Source organism: Toxorhynchites rutilus, chromosome 3 (assembly GCF_029784135.1).
Source record: "Toxorhynchites rutilus septentrionalis strain SRP chromosome 3, ASM2978413v1, whole genome shotgun sequence".
NCBI classification, from domain to species: domain Eukaryota; kingdom Metazoa; phylum Arthropoda; class Insecta; order Diptera; family Culicidae; genus Toxorhynchites; species Toxorhynchites rutilus.
In genome coordinates, this window is record NC_073746.1 from 266,094,558 (window position 1) to 266,099,794 (window position 5,237).

Below are 5,237 nucleotides of genomic sequence, written 5' to 3' on the forward strand. Positions count from 1 at the left end.
ACGTAAGAGAGACAGGTGGTACAATAAATTTCGTAGAACTAATAATGAAAATCATTGGAATTTGTACACGAACGCGCGCAATAGATATTCACAATCTGTTAAGAAAACTCGTTGTGAATCAATCTTCATCAGCATCAAAGCAACAGCAAAGAGTTATGGAACATTTTGAAATCCCATTTTAATGGCACACTTGAACAGTCTGAACAGATAATAGCTTCTAAATTTAACAATTATTTTGTCAATAGTGTTTCATTGATCAATCAATCTATTGAATTGGTCGATGAACCTGATGAAATAAAACAGCCGATTAATAGTAATTGTAAAATTTGTAAAATGTAAATCATTGTAGTTTTGAAAGTTTTCACCCAATTACATTAAATGAACTTAGAACTATTTGCTTTTCTTTATGAAAAACGGCTGGAGTAGATAGTGTTAATGCTAGAGTTATTCAAGATTGCTTTCATGTTATTGACTACATCTTGCTGGACCTTATCAATAAATCTTTACTAACTGGGCATGTACCTCAGGTGTGGAAAGAATCCCTGATAGTACCTATTCAAAAGGTTGCTGGAACGATTAAAGCCGAAGAGTTTCGTCCCATCAACATGTTGCACACATTTGAGAAAATATTGGAATTAGTTGTTAAAGGCCAGCTGTTGGAATATTTAAATCATAACGTTTGCTAATACCAGAACAATCGGGATATCGGGAAGGTCATTCCTGTGAAACCGCATTGAACTTGGTGTTAGCAAAATGGAAAGATAATTTAGAATGTAATGAGACCATCATTGCTGTTTTCTAGGATCTAAAACGCGCTTTTGAGACAATTTCTAGGCCCTTGTTGTTGAACACGATTAAGCGCTTTGGAATTACGAGTACTGCATATAAATGGTTTGAAAGTTATTTGTATGACAGAGCTCAACGGACTATTTTTAACGATTTCATTTCCAGCCTCGTAGGGAATAATCTTGGAGTACCTCAGGGAAGTGTATTAGGGCCCATTTTATTTATTATGTACATTAATGACATGACATGTCAATCTTTTTGCAGATGATACTGTATTATTCATTGCAGCTAATGATTTAAATCAGGTCGCGTCACATTTAGATGGAGATTTGCATTCTTTAAGTAGATGGTTGAAGTATAAGCAATTAAAATTGAACATAAGTAAAACGAAATACATGGTAATCTCGCGAAATCGTTCAAATGAAAACGTCTCTATTGTTATTGATGATGAGATTATTGATCGCGTTCGGGAAATTAAATATCTTGGCGTGATTATTGATGACAAACTCAAGTTCAACACTCACATTGACAATGTCATCAAGAAAATTGCCAAGAAGTATTGAATCTTATGCCGATTGAAAAACGATTGCAGCAATATACAGCTATTCAAATCAATCATCTCTCCTCATTTAGACTTTTGCTCTTCCATTTCATTTCTGGCCAATGAAACACAAATATCGAGATTACAGCGTTTGAAAAATAAAATAATGCGGTTGATACTAAAATGTAATAGGTTCACTTCCTCATCTTTGATGCTGGACGCTATGCAATGGTTATCCGTGAAGCAAAGGATTGTTTATTTAACTATGGTGTTCATTTTCAAAGTAGTTAAAGGTTTGCTGCCTCGATATTTGTGTGATCGAGTTAAAAGAGGAAGTGACTTTCACAGTTATAACACAAGAAACGCGAATGAATTGAGAATACCCAATTTCTTGACATGTGCTTCACAAAATTCGTTGTATTTCAAAGGTATAAATGTGTTCAACTCGATGCCAAGACATATTAAACGTGCAACAACACTTACAGAATTTAAGAGGCACTGTATTTCACACGTGAAAGCTGTGTTTCATTAACAGCCGACCGATTGCAGTTTGTTTTTAATATTTTCAATTAACCTGACGAAGTTTTTTTTTTGAACGGATTAAAGGGTGTATCACATCAAATTGCATCACGGAAAACGCTGTAGAAATTTAATTTTTAGGAATTATATCTTAAGCTCTCGCTTATAATCAGATAAGAGTGTATAGATCACGTTGGCCATGCTTCACTGTCAATTTTTCGTAAATTTGGAAAAATGTCGTCGAACGAAAAAGAGCGTCGTGAATTAATCCTGTGCACTCATTTCGAGAATCCGGAGTCGTCACATCGGGACATCGGTAAGATGCTGGGAATCGTCCAATCCACGGTCAGCAGAGTACTAAAACGATATTTCGAGAACCTAACCATCGAAAATGGATGCTCCGTCAGTGAAAAAGATCACAAGCGCGTAGTTAAGCAGTTTAGGCGTGATCCGAGAAGTTCGGTCCGGGATGTCGCCAATAAGCTGAATTTGTCAAGTTCATTCATCCAGCGGACCAAGCAACGGGAGGGCCTGCGTACATACAAGGTTCAGAAGGCTCCTAACCGCGACGAAAGGCAAAACATGGTTGGGAATACGCGAGCCCGGAAGCTGTACACCGAAATGCTGACGAAGCCGCATTGCCTGGTAATGGACGACGAAACCTACGTCAAAGCGGACTTTCGTCAGCTGCGCGGGCCTGTTGTTCTTCTCCGCGCAGAGGACAAATTCAGCGTTCCGGAGGAGATTCGCAAGCAGAAACTATCCAAGTTTGCCAAAAAGTACATGGTGTGGCAAGCGATCTGCTCTTGCGGAAAGCGGAGCTCCCCCTTCGTGATGACCGGCACGGTAAACGGGTAGGTTTACCTTAAGGAGTGCCTACAGAAGCGCTTACTACCACTATTGAAGCAGCACGAGGGCCCGACCATCTTCTGGCCGGATCTCGCTTCGTGCCACTATTCAAAGGACGTGTTGGAGTGGTACGAAGCCAACGGGGTCACCTTCGTGCCAAAGGAAATGAACCCGCCCAACGCGCTGGAGCGTCGCCCAATAGAGAAATATTGGGCGATTATGAAGCAGGCCCTCCGGAAGAACCCAAAAGTTGTCAAATCGGAGGCGGACTTCAAGAGAAAATGGATTTCTGTTCAAAAAAAACTACAACCTGACGTTGTACAGAACCTTATGGACGGGGTAAAGAGGAAGGTGCGAGCATACGGGCTTGGGCTCGAAGTATGAATAAAAAGAAAATGTCAAAAGTTGTTTAATAGTTTTTATTTTACTGTCTAAAATTTTCAAAAGGATCGGTCTACTGGGCGAATTTCTACAGCGTTTTTTCCGTGATGCAATTTGATGTGACACACCCTTTATATTATGCAAACTACTAAATTTTTTAAATTAACTTTTTTTTAATTTGTATTTATGTCCTCTCTATTATGTCCGTCATAATCGTGGTGATGATGGACTATTTTTATTTTTATTTGGTTGTTTTATATTATATTAGTTTAAAAAAAATAAAAGTAGTCTACATAAGTTTGAGCGTCGCGCGCGTAACACAGATGTAAAGGATATTAAATTGAAAGTGTTCTAACTGCCGGTCTAGAAATTTTTCGTTAAGGAAATTTTCTCGATTTCTCTGGATGAGGATATTCATAGTCAATCCAATACAAGGCTGGCGGTTGGGCTTGTGCTCTGGTGGACCACTCGGCTGCAAGGACCTCGTCGGGACCGTATCGGCTCTGTTGCGGACATGACTGAGTATTGGCTTGTCATTTGACATTGCAATTTTTTGAACTTATATCTGTGAATAAAATCAGTTCGATGTTTTTTTTGTTTGCCTATCTGATTTCAATGTTGGAAAAAAATAACTAAATTATCTTTTAGATAACTCGTCTTGCTCAAATCTCTGTAGGGGAAGGAGGCGGGACCATCATCATCATCATCATCATACATCGAACTATAGATTGTTCAAATCTAACCGGGAAGATCTGGAATTTCAGTTTCTTTTAAGCCGCCTTTGTCTTTAGTTGCAGATAAGTATTTTGCGATCTTCCAAAATATAAAACGATAAATAGACAAATTGCACTGAGGCGGAAAAGCCCGTTTTTTGAAATGCTTGTTTTCCGTATTATTTCAGAATTAAATACGGCAACAGTTCATTCAATGTGACTGTTGAACATGCATTTTTGATACAATTTGTTAGAAGGGGGTCTGGAGGTCACACGTTAATGAAGGAGAAACTGAATAGTGTATTCTAATGTTTTCGGCATTTTCAAGAGATTGGTATATTGATTTTTGTTTGCTAAAATTATCTGTTTTATTTTTGACCAAAAGCTATTCTTGCAAGGGTAACGTTGCAAACTGGACACTGTTTTTCTTTGTTTTGGAGTACAGAGTTATTTTCATAAAAAAATACCAATTTGTATACGAAAGAGGGTTCGCATGTTTGTATTCCTCTGTAGAGTTCCGTTATCATGAAGAGTGAGCGTGTCCGAAAAAAGTGAAATGAAATCGAATCATCGCAACGACACCGAAAGCATTGAAACAAGTGAAGCAAATTATGTAATTCGTGCGAGGGGGTATGAAACACGGCTTACTGGAGGGTAGCGTATTCAAGCGTTTAAGAATTTCAGCACCGAAGGGGATATAGCTCAGTGGTAGAGCGTTCGCTTTGCATGTGAAAGGCCCCGGGTTCGATCCCCGGTATCTCCAAGGCTTCTTTTTTAGTTTGATGCACGAATATACCTTTGTAATACGATAAGAGAGCAACGATCCCTTATGGATTCGAGTGGCAGCTGACCTTGACTTCATGTGTGAGTAGCATTTCGCTGCGGACAAGTAAACGCAAAAACACCTGTGGCGATGGGAGAAGGAAAAGGTGAAACATCGAGACTAAGCTGCAACAAGCCGTTTCGATTGAACAGGTGTGTTGTAGAATAGTACAGCTTCACGTTGCACTACCGCTTTTGTTGTGGTCTGATAAAAAACGTGCTCAATGTTGATAACCATCATTCACTTAAAGCTCCTTAACCGATCAGCATATTCTCGGACCACTCAAAATGTGCTTCGAAAATGTACAAAACCATTGCCTACAGCAGCCTTTCCAAAATCTTGTTATCGAAGCCACAGCGGCCCCGTTATCAGCTCAGAAGAAATTTACAGTCAAGGTTGTGGGCAAACACCGATAAGAGGTTCATCGAATGGAAGTAAGTAGCAGTGTGCTTGGGACAAGTTGAGCTTAGGCGATGATCAGAGTGGGAAGAAAAATGGCATCGTTACAGCTAAACAAACTGTCGCTATCAGTACCTTATGTTTTTGTAATTTAGTTTTTGTGATCATTAGAACATCGTTTATTGAAATAAATGACAACTCTCTCTTATCCATTTTGATTTGTTCC

General features: G+C 39.0%; 1 non-coding gene across 1 annotated transcript; it reads left to right on the forward strand.

Moving 5' to 3' along the window:
• Positions 1-4,480: 4,480 nt before the first annotated feature.
• Positions 4,481-4,552, forward strand: Trnaa-ugc (transfer RNA alanine (anticodon UGC)). The gene has a single exon. It is a non-coding gene; the product is annotated as a tRNA-Ala (tRNA).
• The last annotated feature ends 685 nt before the right edge of the window (positions 4,553-5,237 follow it).